The sequence below is a fragment of the Ammospiza nelsoni genome, chromosome 1, assembly GCF_027579445.1.
Source record: "Ammospiza nelsoni isolate bAmmNel1 chromosome 1, bAmmNel1.pri, whole genome shotgun sequence".
Lineage (NCBI taxonomy): Eukaryota > Metazoa > Chordata > Aves > Passeriformes > Passerellidae > Ammospiza > Ammospiza nelsoni.
The window spans coordinates 20,438,645-20,453,341 of record NC_080633.1 but is presented as its reverse complement, the minus strand read 5'-3'; positions in this window follow the sequence as shown (position 1 = coordinate 20,453,341).

Sequence of the window (14,697 nt, the reverse complement as noted above, 5' to 3'; positions counted from 1 at the left end):
AGGGGGCTTTATCCTAGGTTTGTTTCTTGCTAGGTGTGCTACTCTTCATTTCTGTTTTGCTGGGTAGAGATATTTCATTTCATACAGAAAGTTTTCCTGGATGTAACTGAAGACATCGTTCCAGTTGCACACCAGTTTGTGTCCCCTAGATGGCAGGAAAGGACCAGTTTAACAGTGCCTTACCTGCTTTAGCTTGTGTTCTGCATCTATCTGAAAGACTTCTAAAATGCCTTGATAAATGAAGAAGCTGTCTACCATTACCTGAACCACGGGGATCACGCATAGATCAAATGGAGACAGCATAAGGAAGAAGCAGCTTGAATCACATCTCCGGTGGGAAGAAAGTTTACAATGAGATTTTAAAAAATTTGAAACTGTTCTATAGCTTAAAGGCATTTTGTCTTAATTCTTTATGGTTAGAATTATATTCCAAACCTTCTATTGTTGTTGCAACTGAAAATGTAGACAACAAAAAGAATGAATACAATTCCCAGCATGTTTCATTTTAATAATAACATCTGTCTGTTGCCTGTGACAGGCTTGATTTTTTTTGAACTTTGATTGGTGACAGTTGCTCCTGTAGTGCTCTGTTGCACTACTACTCCTCAGAAATTGCAAGGATCTGGAACATTTGAGCTGTCATCTTGCAGTGTGTTTAGCTATGATTATGATTTGTAGTCTTTACTATATACTACTGCATATGAAAGCTAAATTCAAGTAAAATAGTAGCTCTGTTGCAAGATTTAGATCATTTTTAGTGTAAGTAGTAGTCAAAATAGCAGCCCTTGCCGAGGGCAGTACCACCAGCAGGTTTTCATTGCCCATGTTTCTTGTGCAGTGATAAAATGTATCACATTTCTCATATTTGTGTATTTCTCTTTATGCAGTCTTTTTAAAAGTTATAACTACTTTAAAAGTTATAACAATATTCACAAGAATATTGCCTAATAATTTGCACTTCATTTTTATGTCCACATTGAAAGTTACTCCTGGCCAATCTGCATTACAGGTGGAAATTACTTGTGTGGTCTCAAAGGACTCATCTTCCATACTGAGCAAGAAAAGAAGTGGTGAAAAGTGTTGGGCCATCTCAGGAGGGAGTGAAGTATATAAGATCATAATTTCATGTCTTTTCTAAGCATATTCTGTATTGAAGCAATGAAAAAGAACTTCTTGAAACTCACTGTCTGTTTTGGCAGCTCAACATTTACAACTTGAAGCAAAAGTTAACCTGTATGTACAAGTTGTACCTAAGAGTTTAGTTGAAAAGTCTTTAGGCATCTGGTGGGCCAGGTGGGAGCAGTCATGACCTAGCTTAGCTGTGCTCCAGGTCTGTAGGTTGAGATCCCATTTTGTCTCCAAAGCCACTCAGATGGATGTACTGGCACAGCATTCAGGATTTAAGCATGTTTTCCAAGAAAGCTGACCTGCAGATGCCCACACTCTGAATGTGTGGGTACTTCTTGTGTGTGGGTTGTTCAGCCCACAGAAGCCATCTCCAGAGCCCTATGCAGAGGCTTCCGTGCTCTGCAGTGCACTTGCTGCATCCACAAAGAATGAGGTGGATCTGCCTCCAGAGATGAATTCAGTTTCACTTCACTCCTCTCCTGAAATGACCATGAAGTCTCTGGAAGTTGAAATGAAGTGTACCAAGATAAACTTCAGTGAAAATATTAATTGAAATTTTCAGATGTAAATTTCAGATTCACCGACATTTTAGAATTAAATTTATTAAAAAGTACTGTTGGTTGGGAAAATGTCTGCTGAATTCTTTCAAAAAATTTCAGAAAGCCTATTTCAAAAATAGGGCTCCTAAGACTGATAGTGACTTAAAATTTTGGTAATTGGCTAAAATTGGTCATAATCTTTTAGAGTTTTAAGAAAAATATAACTCTCTTCTCAACGAAACTGGTGTTTGGCCCCTCATTTTTCAAGACTCCACTTTCAAAGCAGTGTTTTCACTGAATCATTTGAGTGCTTTTCGTTTTTCCATTAGCTTCTCCCATATTCCTTTTGAGGTTTTGTTCCATTTTGTAGACTAGTTCACTAGTTTAGGCTTGAACCTTTGCTATTCTAATCTAATGTTGAAAAAAGGACTTTTTGGTTCAACCCTGAAAGTTTGACAAGACATCCTCAACCACCACCAATACTCCACTGTTGAGAAAAACTTTAAATGCATTTTTTAAAAACAGTGTTGCTAGATTCTTGGTGTTGATTTCAGCTGAGTACACTACAATTAGAATCTGAAGAAGCCAACTGAAAGGTTAATGTTCAAACTTATGGGAAAATAGGAATGACTTGATTTGTTTTGAAAGATACAGATATATATATAAAGATACACATATATATATATATATGTGTGTGTGTGTGTGTATGTAAATTTCTCATATATAATGGAAATTGATGCACATAAGTATTGTAGTCTGTCCAGTGAGTATGGAACAACATCCCTATTGATCCAAAAAGGCCTAAGCTCTCAGTTCTTAGCCTTCAGTTGCTTTGGATTCAGCACCTTTCAAACATAAATACAACCTCTTAAAATATTTTTCCTTCTCTCTTTTATCAGTAAGTTGCAAGGTAGCAGCTACTTGATAGATTCCATTTTCAATTTAGTAGGAAATGTAATGTACTTCTGTTCTGGAGGAAAATTGGTAAGTAATTACTGTAGAATTAAATCCTATTGCTTCTGTGAAAATAAACAATACAGGAGGTGTCTGGGGACTTGCAGTAGGATGCATAATCCAACAGTACTCATTCTTCTTTATAGAACTATCTAATTAGGAGTTAATGAAAAAATATTGGACTGCTTGCAATTCTGTACACTCCTCTGCAAGTGTAAAAAGTTTCTTTTCCTTCTAAATCTTCTTTATGCTGTTGCTTCTGTTTTTTAGCTGTGGTGAAAATGGGATCTTGCATTAACATGAATTGTTTATATTTTGGTAATAAGCAATTAAGTTCAGTACCTTTTTAATTCAGTTGCTGGTTTGATTGTCTCTTCTGTTCAGTCAAGACTTTCTTCTAGACTAAGTATGAATTTCCCATTTTTTGCCAAATTAAGAAAAAAAGGGAAAAAGCAAAAAGGAAGGAGAAAGTAAAAAGGGTTAACTACATAGGAGTTGAAATAAAGATGGAGAAAAAGAACTTTATTCTGAAGTCAAACCATGTGAATCTATTTGCCTTGTTCTGTGTTTCTTTTGTAGAAAAAAGAATTTTGAGCTTTTTAATTGTGCCAAACAAGTGCTAAACAGGCACCATGTGTGAGCCATGGGCTTTATATTCCAAATATTCTCTTCCAGTTCTATTGATGAAGTGTCATCTGGGATCTCTCAGCACTGAATGCAAACTCTCTAAGATTTCTGGGCAGGGACCATATTGGTGACAGTGTTATAAACCACAGCACATTTCTGTGCCCTGTTTTTATTCTGCCAGGAATTTAAATTTAAACCAAAGACTCTCCCCACCAGTTATGAAGTGTAAAGACAATTTGTCCAGTACTCTTACAATGCAGGAGGTGAAAAGCAGCTATTGGTCCTATAATGTGCATAGCAATGAATTCAGGGTTATGGACAAAAGTACTTGCAAGATTCATAAATATTTGATTGCTCTGAAACACAGATGTCAGTGGCTTTGTTTTCAAAGTCTAGTGCTAGAATTTGATAGAATTTTAGTATTGCTAAAATTATGCTAAAATGCTTTTGGAACTTCAGGCAAAATAGATCTAACTTGGGTGTAAATCTAGTTCATTTCAAAGGGACAGAGTAATAAAACCCCTGAAGCAGGCATTACCTAAAGGTAATTGACTGCATCCATGAGTTAAATGTTCCAAGGAATACTGCTTTTAGCTGACAAGGTCAATTATCCCCTCACTGTGTCCTCTTACGGTGGTGCTGGCATTCCAAATACATCCAAAGTTTTTAAATAAAAATCTTGAGAGCAAAATAACATCTCTTTAAATAAAAGTCCTACTAACTATGTTTAAAAACTCAGATATTAAAGATATCAGTGCACTGAAATGGTATTTATCCAATGGATATATGTACTTCACTTTCAAGTGGTAGTTATCCATTGTCACTTCTGGTTGGATGGAATCCTGATAATGGAATTTTTGTGGTTTGTTTAAAAAACATAGACTGTAAAATGGCATTGTGTGATAAATGGAGTAGGTAAAAGCTTGTACCATCTTTGTATTTGAGCGTGCCTGCCAGCCCTGTTTCATGGTGGATGGAATCCTGATGAAGTAGAGACAAGTCCTGTGGGCCAAAACAGGCAGTGCTGAATCACATGGGGAATTGATAAAAGGTCAGTACAGTAGTTCAGATGGCAGTAGCAATATTTCTTCCTTGGTTTAGTTTCAGATGTCCCAAGCTCAGCTGGCACATCCCACACAGTAAAACCTCACCTGCTCTCTGTGCCTGAGGAACATGAAGTAGATGCTCTCTCAGGATGTTCCCTGAGGAACAACCTCAGACTCTTCACAGCTGTTAAGGGCTCCCCAGTGAAGAAACACAGATCATGACAAATCTTTTACTCTATGTGAGATATTTGTCCTCTTCTTTGGTAATGCTGTATATAAATTGTACCTTTCCCCTTGTTTTAGTTTCCTGTTCATTTATTTCATAAATGGCTTTGGTTGGAAACAAAAGCTTTATTATAGCTTTTGAATTTCATCTGTTTTCCTGCAGTTTTTCTCTCAAAAGTAACAATTACCGTGTCCTGATAACACCAGATTGTTCATATGTGTCCAATTTGAAGTTAACATTCTGCCTTCTATAAAATTGATAGCCCATTCTCTTTCTGGTGCTGTTTTGTTCATTCCTTCCAGTAAGGTAATAATGCTGTTTCCAGTCCTGCTCATGCTGTTTATATTCTGCTAATGTTTGCATTTGCTTGGGAAATTGCAGAGCCTCTTTATTATTTTATCTTTTAGTTATGTGCATATTCTTGTTTTGTGAATCTACCATATAATTTAATGTTCTGTGCAGCTTTTTGTCTTGTTTTAACTCCAATGCTAACCTCTGCAAGCTTCTTTTTCTTGCTCTGAGATTTTGTCATGTTTGCCATAATATAGGTTGCTCTATACATCATAAACTTCATCTCTAGTGATACTTAAGTGGGAAATATATTATTTCCATAAAGATTAATTTTGTCCCGTACACCCTTTTTTTATCAGATTCTTTCTAGATTAAGTTTAAGCACCATGTTTATCTTTTCAATCTTTAGCTGGATGTTCCTTCTACCTTCAATTACTCTTCCTCGTGTCTATTTAAAAGTGTGCTGAAGCTGTTTCAGAATTAGTTGATTGTGATAGCAATGTTCTGTGGCTGTCTTCCTTTCTCCCTTGAACTTACTTTTAGTGGCCAGAAATGGAAGTCATGCTTTAAACCTTCTTTGTTGTCTTTCACATTTTTGGAACATTTCAGCTGTTAACAGGTACTCTGAGTAGCTTTTTAGCTTCATGTGCCCTGATTCCTTATCCAGAGATTGTTCAAAAGGAGATGCTGGCTGTCTTACAGTGTGCCTGAGTAGGAGGGTGGAACAATGCTCCATGTGTGGTGAAATGAGTAAGGGAAAAAGAGAAATGAGGGCTGAAAGGAGAAGGGAAAAGGCATCAGAGGTGGAAATGCCTTGAGTCTGCCCAGTTGAGCAAACATCCAAGCCTGCATGAGTCAGAGGGCACTGCCCTGTGGCAACTGGGAGCTGGAAGATTAATTTGGAACTCACTAATGTCAGTGCTTGACTGAAAGCAGGGCTGACTTTAAATTTAGTCTTTGAGCCTTGTCCCATTGTCTTGGCCTGCACTTGCTGGGACACTGAGCTTTCCCACATTGTCCCCTTCATCTGCAATCCCATCTCTGTGCCCAGGGCATTGGTTTGAGCATTCATGTGACCACACTGAGAGTCAGGAACCTTACTTGGCTAAGAATCAACTATTGAGTGGCTTCAGAATAAGATAACGTTGGTATTAACAATGTCCTCTCCTGGCTTTTCCTGAAGGAAGCAAGGTGATGAGATGTAGGAAAGAAGAAATCCCTTTGCAAACCAAAAATTGTACTTTTATCCTTCCCCCCACAATACACACACATGGGAAGCCTCTTGCACAAGTGAGAAATTTCATCAGTGTAAATTGTGCTTTGGATGAATGGGCAACAATCAGAAGTACTAAATACTTTTTGCTTACGAAAACAACCCCCAAAATAAGATTCAAAAATACTTAAGCACCTTTCTTGACAATGTCTCAAATTTAGGCTTCAACCAAAAATGTGGTAGAAAACAAGCATCTGCTGTAATTTCTGAAAGCTCACTGAAAACTACAGTTCAATTCAAATTCTGGATTTGATGTGAAAAACATAGGTAAAATATAAACCCTGGTGTTTAGTAACAAACAAAAGCCTCACAAAACCATTCTGTCACAGATCTTACTCAGCTTTTCCATAGCCTAATATTAAGCTCAGTGACAGCCAAAGTATTTGCTGAGGTTTATTCTTTGGTATAAAAAACCTTTAATTTACCCTCTGGGATATCTGAACTTGCAATGGAGAGCTGTCACGTTCACTCTGATTCTATGTGTCAATCTGCTAACTCTCACACTGTTCAGTGCTTTATACTGTTTATAAATAAAGTGATTTCTGCTGCTCTGCATCAGGTTTCTGAAGCACATACCATGACAATAGGACAATCAAATGTCATTGGGATGAAATTTTACCTATACTACTTTGAATTCAACAACCAGTTGACAGATCCTGTGCTTTTGTTATTTAAATCTTTAGGTTTTTTCATCCCAACAAAAACACTGTAATCAAATGAAATCAGGGTGGGATTGGAGCTGAGCAAGTGAGTGGTGAAAGGGGAAGCTTTAAGTGCAGTCTAGCACTTCATACAAGATGGTATTTTATAGACAATGTGCAGAAATAGAACTGGACACAACTCTAATTTTTGTTCTGTTCTTTGTCACTCTCTGAATATTTGGCTTTTTCCTGTGGTTTCTTTGTTTCTCTCCTTCCTTTCCCAAGCTTCTAAGTGAAGCATCAACTTGGAAGATTTTCAGTTTCTCTTTCAAGATTTGCATATTTCAGTGGTGCAATAGATAAGCTTAATAAATTGGGCTATCTCAATAGTGTCAAGTGTTATAACTATAAATGGCATTATGAGGTAACCAGTATTGTCTTTGTATTCCACGCATTTTTCATGTGAACGGTTTCCTCAATATAAAATAGTGTTTAGTATCTTCACCCCTGTGCAAATACAGAAAATATGTCTAAAATTCTTCCCACCTGCACCAGTCCTACCTTCTGTTCTTCCCCCATCATATACTGGATGAAGTCTAAAGGAGATAGACTTGTGATGAAAAATGTATTTTTCTGAAGATTTAAACTACTTTTTACACTAGTATTATTAATAATTTTATTTGATCTTGGTTTTTTCCTCTAGAGAGTTCATTTTTAGCAATTTTTTTTATCCAGTGTTCCATACTATGTAATGACACCCATCTTCACTGGGGTTTTAAAATTTAAAGTGTTAAAGATGTTTGGTAAATTTAACAAAATCTTAGTTCAGCTTATTTTTTCAACTCAACTTTCCTATCAAAACTATCAAAATATAGTGTCAACATCAATTATAAAATATTTTCCTGAAAGAAGAGGCCTCTGTACTGTCATAGAACAATTGGCCTCTTAGGTTGATTAATTCAAACCATATTCTGTACATAAATGTCTGGTTTCAAATTACTGCAGTAAATAGATATTTTCATTTCAGACTTGTGAATTGTTATATTAATGAAAATACATGGTTAAAACCCCTCAATTTCCATTCTCATTCATGAATTTAAGATAAAAATACCAATGCCTTTGAAGATAACATTAGATGCATGTACTTATGACAGCAAAATGTGCTTTACAAACAAGACACAACTTTGCTTTTACGAAAGTGTTAAAGAAAGACACTTCTAATGGAGAGAGATTTAGATGCAATACGTGACTTCAGCTGCAAATTGGAAGCTGGCAAGGTTTGGCATTGAGAAGAACAACATATTAACTGCTATAAACCAAGAAAATTACAGGTGTTGAGCATTACAAGTGTGAAACACTTCTAAACATTCACACTGTTGTAGAGCAAGGATTGCAGGAGAAGTTGGCATGCTGAGTCAGGTGCTCCTTCAGTTGCAAATAAATTCATCATTCAGCAGATACCTTGACAGATCTGCACTCATGTAATGAGATTTCTGACAAAGTTTGCAGTTTATTCTGTGTGCGTGTAATGTTTCAAATTATAATCTAATATTCTTCAATTCTGACAACCCTTCCACTGAAATTGTAGATTCTTACCTGTCTTACTTATCAGTGATCTTCCATGATAATTGGTGAATTACTGTGGCAGCTGATCATGTTCTGTACTCTATACTGGATTATTCAAACTGCAGAAGTCTCACATAAGATGGTCTGCTTATCACCATCAATTTAAAGCAATGAGAATGAACAGGAAACAATAAAATGCAATCAGATTCATTAAGGAAGTGCAATGTAGTTTTCTATGACTTGCTGAAAAACTTGGATCATGTTGGTGACATAAATAGCTTGTGAAAATTTAATGTCCTGCAGTGCTTCCAGTATCTTAAATATGCTTTGCTGTGCTAGAGATTAAGTTTATCAGCAGCTATCCACTCTATTAAAGCTCTCAAGGTTCTGCTAAACACAACCAACTGCCAAACAACATTTCTTTTGGTTTGACTTTGAGAGTCACCAAAAGTACTGCATGTGACTTAGTGCGTGAAGGCTGAGTGCCATTTAAACTGTCCAAACATAAAGCATGCATTTTTAAACACTAAGTAGATGTTAAATAATAAAACCTGTTTTATTTTCCTTGTATACACCACCTAATGTATAATGAATAGATTGAAGGGCTGTTCTCCAGTGAGTTTGCCTAATGGGGCTGCATTCTGTATAGAGAGCTTCATCTGAAATGTGTACTGGCTTGAGCTGTGTGCAGCTGTGCTGAGCTTCTTGGGATTGCAGTATTTGCTATCTGTAGGGAAAATACCTTCTTAAAAATACATAATGCATGGTATTTAAATTGTGTTTAAATATGAACAAAATTATGAACAGACACAGCTGTGTTTGAATATGCATTCTTTGTCACTGTCTCACCCTGTAGGTTTATGTCTGTCTTCAGTCCCATAAGAAAAGAGGAGTAGGATACATTTGCAAAGATAAAATTTTGGTTGCTTATTTAAAACACATTAACAGTTTTGCTAGTTTCTGTGAGCAAATTAAAACTTTCTGTCTTTTTCAACCCCAGCAAAAAACCTGTGACCTAGCCCAAAAAGTTTAAAATAAGCAAAAGGAAGCTAGTAGGTCTGGTGATGATGAAACTATTGCACTGAAATGCACTGCTTGGATAGTTCCTTATATGTTTACATTGGAGCCAACATATTAGTACAGTTATTGCTAATTATATTTTTAGTCTGCACAGGGATGTTGGAGGTGTATTTCATTAAGACATTAACAGATAATCGCTACTCTGAGGAGAGAGCCACCTTAATGTAACGGATGCCTGCCAAGTGACAGCTAACACAGGTGTAGTAGACTAGACTAGCAATGTCATTCTCCCTAAGTGACTGTCGATGGCTCAGTTCATTTCTCATTTCCCACTTTGGCTGCTTACTCTCCCACTCATTTCACAGTGAAATGTTTATTCAACCATTTCCTTATACTGGGGAATCTTACATGAAAGGATGTGAAGAAAATGTCATGTGAAAGGTCTGGCAATATCTTACACAGCAGAAAGCTTTAGAGCAGTTAGGAGTTATTGCAGGCACAGCTGAGGCTTAAAAGACAAGACCTCACTGATCCAGCTGAAATTAGCTGCTCTGAGGAGAGTGGGGTGCAATGAGGAGTTCTCCCAGCTCAGCTCAGCTCAGGTTCCAGCTTGAATTCAAATCTGGTGTGGGTCACAAGTTAAAATGAGTTTGCACCCTTGTTCCCAGGGGACATTTATCTATACACTGAGGCCATCTTGCAGTTCGGCACATTAGTACTGTTAAAAAGCTTTCTTAGGGACTGCCTGCCCTGTGTGTCCTTCTCCTGTTATGAAATCAGTTCTGAGTAAATCAGTCTCATTCATCAGGATGAAAAATTAAAAACAAACAAAAAACCCCAGCTAAAACCAAGCAGCCAAACAAAGAAAACTAACAAACAAAAAAGGAAATAAATAAAAGATAAGCGTTGCCAAACAAGAACTGTAGTTTTTTTGCACACAGTGATTCAGTGATTTCAATACATAAGTAATGTTATTTTTTTCTTCTTGTCTTCATTAAGCACGTCAGTCAAGAAGGAACATTTAAATAAAAAATTTTTATCTATTCATTGTATCTTATCTTATTTTTGTCTTTAAATCTCCTTTAAAATGTCCTGCAAGCTTCGGAAGTAACAATCAAATTCCTCCCAAGAGTAAACTTTTATTTCAGATATAATCCTAAGACAACTGGTTCATAGATTTCTTTCCATACCTACTACAGGTATAATTTAAAATGTCCCTTTAACTATCTATACAGTTTGTAGATTCTTCAAATATGATTTAGATTGTTATCTTTGCCAAATAGATGATTTCAGGAGCAAAATACCATGATAGAAAATAGCAGCAGCTGGAGCTGTATTACGTAGGAGGAGCTGCTGTGGCTGGGATATGTCCCGTGTCCAATGCTCAGGAGAGGGACAGATCCTTACATTTCCTTTGAGTGAAGTATCTGCATCCTGTCACAATGCAGTTCTTCCTTCACTGAACCAAGTGGGGTTAGAGATCAGGGACATCTCTCCCTGAGAGATTCGGGCATGCTGGCATGTCCACAACATGCTCATAAAAACTGTGTAATTCAGTACTTCACTGCCAATCTTTCATCGCTACTCTGCTGCTGGCTCCAGACTCCTCTCTGAGGTGCTCAGGTCTCCCTTGCTCATGGAGCAGCCACCACCTCTCTGTGCAGGAGGGCCAGGAAGCAGCAAATGAGCCAGGGGTGAAGATAGGGTGCCAAGGTCATCACCTGAGCACTGGTCAGCCAAGGGAGAGACAAGGCAATTACAGGTGCCGCAGAGCAGAACGCTTGTAGTGAAGTTTCAACAAAACAAATTTTGATTATCCTCAATCCTCCCACAGCTGAAACATGCACATTTGTCTCCTAGAGTGCAAGTGTAGCAGGCCTTTTCCCCAGATTTTCCAGTTTTTCTTGATTCCCTACAACTTCAAACTGGTTTTCAGTGTTCCCACGCTGTCTCATTCCAAAAATTGTAACAACTCCTAGCCCAGAGTCCAGCTGTTTCCATGTTAATGAGGGTTGTGTGATTTGGGGATTATATATATATTTATTTTTTAATTTTTTTTGTAACATTTACCATGGAATAGGAGAATAGGGGGCAGGGATGTGGGACAAGCCAGATTCCAAAAGATGGATTTCACCAAGACTTTTTAATTTGCCTTTATTACTACTTCAGATTCATTATCTGAGAATGCTTTCTTACTCTATTTTCATTTCTTTCCTAAATGTTACTTGCTATACAGGTAATCCTTATGTGTCAGGGGATATCCCACTATTTTTTAACTATTACTTGGCTTAGGGTACAGAGTTGCCACAAAAAGAATGTATGTAACCAAGAACAGACTAATTTACCTCTCAGAAGAAGATGACTGAGATTTCTGAAAATAAGGTGTATGAGATTGGTAAAAGAAAATATAAGTATATGGAGAACTGAGAATGGGGGAAAAAAGGAAAAATTAATTAAGTCTTTTTAAAAAGAAAAGAAGGAGAAAAGTACAACAGTTTAAAGGGAAAAAAAGACCAGTTAATTGGATTTGACAAAATTTAAAATGGAATTATTAAATAATACAGCCTTTCTGATACTTACATTTCCCTGAAACTGTATGATAAAAACTTTAAGGGAAAAAAGAGTTACTGCATTCATATATCTTGTCTTCCCCAAGCTACAATTCCTTCTTTTCTTCTCAGAATCAATTGCTGAAACCCCTACATCGCTGCTGCTGTTAACAAAAATCAGTCACCTACACAGGAATTCCTCATTGATCAGGGGCATGGGTTGCTCCCAGAGGGATTGGACAGCCCAGCCTTAACCTAACAAGGGACTGATGTCCTTGGGGTCACCTTGAAGGCCCAGGAAGAGGCAAGGTTGTGATGTTGCAAGAACTAAGCTGGATGTTAGAGTGGATGCTTTAACCACAAAAAGGGCTGTGCCGCTCATCAGTGAAAGAGAGCAGCAGATGTGTGATGGAGGCTGTGCTACCAATGGTAGATAGCTGGCTGCCACGTGCACAAGGGAAATGTCTACAGAAAGGGCCTTGTTCAGGCAATAAAGGGAGAATGATATATTACCACATCTGTGGTGGTACCAGCTGTGGGTTTCTCTGGGTCTGGACTGAAGGCACTTGAGACAGTAGTTCATGTTTGGACTCAAGTGTTTATTATTTCTTATTAGTAAAACAGTCTCACTACTGTGAGTTCAACAGCTTTTCATTAGAAGGCGCAAAATGGCTAACTATCTCTCGTTACAAGGTCTTTTAAGATTAAACTATCCAATTAAGAACTGACATCTAGATTATTTTCCTTTTTAACCCAATAACTGATCCCACAGAGCCCGCAATGAGGACTTTTCTGCCCAATTGCAAAATGCCACCCAAACTCATGAAGAAGAAGGAAGAAGAAGCATGAAGAAGAAACCCAGGACAACACCCTGTGCTCTCCATCTTGCTTCTATCCACAGCATACTAAAAATCCCAAAACCTAAATTTCTCACCAAGTGATACACCTACACTACTCTCTATAATCTATTTCACACTTTTGTGGATTCTAGTCTATCTTGAAGTCTAGGAAACTTCCTCCATGAATGAGAATTGAAGTCAGTGCTCCCCTGGGGGTCAGGGCACCCCAGAGCAGACAGAGAAATATTCCCAGTGCCCAGGGAAATATTCCCTGGGTTTCCACACATATCAATGTGATTGTCATTACTCAGCTGGCTCCCCATGGGACCCTCTTCAGTCATCATTTAAGTGGGCAGTGAAGAGGCAGAGTGAATTTCCATTCTGTTCATTTATAAATAATTTAATTGTCAGTTCTGCTCTTTGCAGTTCGAAACACAATACTGGCCAAATCTCAAACAGTTTATGGATGTACTCATCCCCCTAACGAATGCAGGGAGCCCTCCACAAAGGGAATGATTGGCATCTGACTCCATGATTCAGAAGGCTGAACAATTGCTTTATTAACGCTATACTATATTAGTACTATATTATAACTATACTATATTAAAAAGATACTATACCAAAGAGATACTAAAGAATACTAAAGAAAAACCCGTGACTGTCTCCAGACAGTCAGGCACAGCTTTGAGTGATTGGTTAATTAATATAAGAAACCATCACCAGAATCTCATTACCAAATCCCTTCAGGTAAACAATCTTACTAACGCATTTCACATGTGCAAAAACAACAGGAGTAGCAAGTAGAGATATAAGAGTTGTTTTCTCTTCTTTGTGGTTTCTCACTGCGTTTCCCAGGACAAGTCATTGGGAAGTCAGGCCTGCTTCTCTATGTGAAGAGAGATGTGGCCACATTCCCCCCCAAAAGAGTTTCCCAAAGTTTAGAGTGGGAGCTTCTACAGTCCTAGGAGGAAGCTTGTTCCAAGACTTTCCTGGACATTTCAGTGGAGCAAGAAAAAATCCTTTCAAGTACTTATTTCTTTCCCCCTCTGCTTTGATATGAACAGTACAGGTTTGTTTTATTGCAGGCTGAGCTTCTTGATCAGAAATAAAATTATAAACTCTATTCTCTGCCTTCCCTCTTATGCCAGCTGTCATGCCAGCTTAGCCCTCCACCTTCCCACCTGAACCTGCCTGGGAAGCAGAGAGAGGTCTGACCTGTTCGCTTCAGCATCCAAATCCTGCCCGTGCTTAGGCAGCAGCAACCCAAAGGAGCCAGACAAAAGCACTGAGTGTGCATCCTTCTCCCTGCAGAGCCAGAAGTGACACAACAGGAACATCCCTCATCTTTGCAGGCCAGATGCTGTCATGGTCCTCAGATGTTCAGAGCAACCAGGAACATAATTCAGTAGCACAACATTTCTCTCTCTTCAATCCTCAGATCATGACACAAAGTCTATGTGGGGATTGATCACAAGGCTGCTGCTGTTAACAGTTACTTTTGTTTATTTATTTTCCTCATGCAGAGGGGCGCCCATGAGTGGTCTTATTGGCTCAATGAACTGCAGAAATGTTTCAAGCATCGTGGCATGAAAACTACTTTTTTTTCGCCACAGGAATTAAAAATTTTTAATACCATGCCTTGTTAAAATTGCTTGTATCTTGAGCTTACACTGTCTGGATTTTTCCAAAAATAGCATCAGCCATGTAGGAGTAAAAGAGAAACCCAAGGTGGCTTAATGAATCAAGTTTCCTGTACTCATCAAGTTTCAGCTTTCTTGTCTATTTTTAATAATCACTGTTGCATTAGATTAGTCACAGGCACCACAGGAAGGCACGAAGAACTGTAACATTTCACCATCTAAGGAGCATGTTTGTGGTAGCTGAATTTTCATGTATTGATACTAGACAATGATACAGGTTTTATACACCCATCTCTGTAACAAGCAAAGAGAAAGATGAAATCTTTATACCCTTCTGAAAACACAGGAAGAAGAAAGA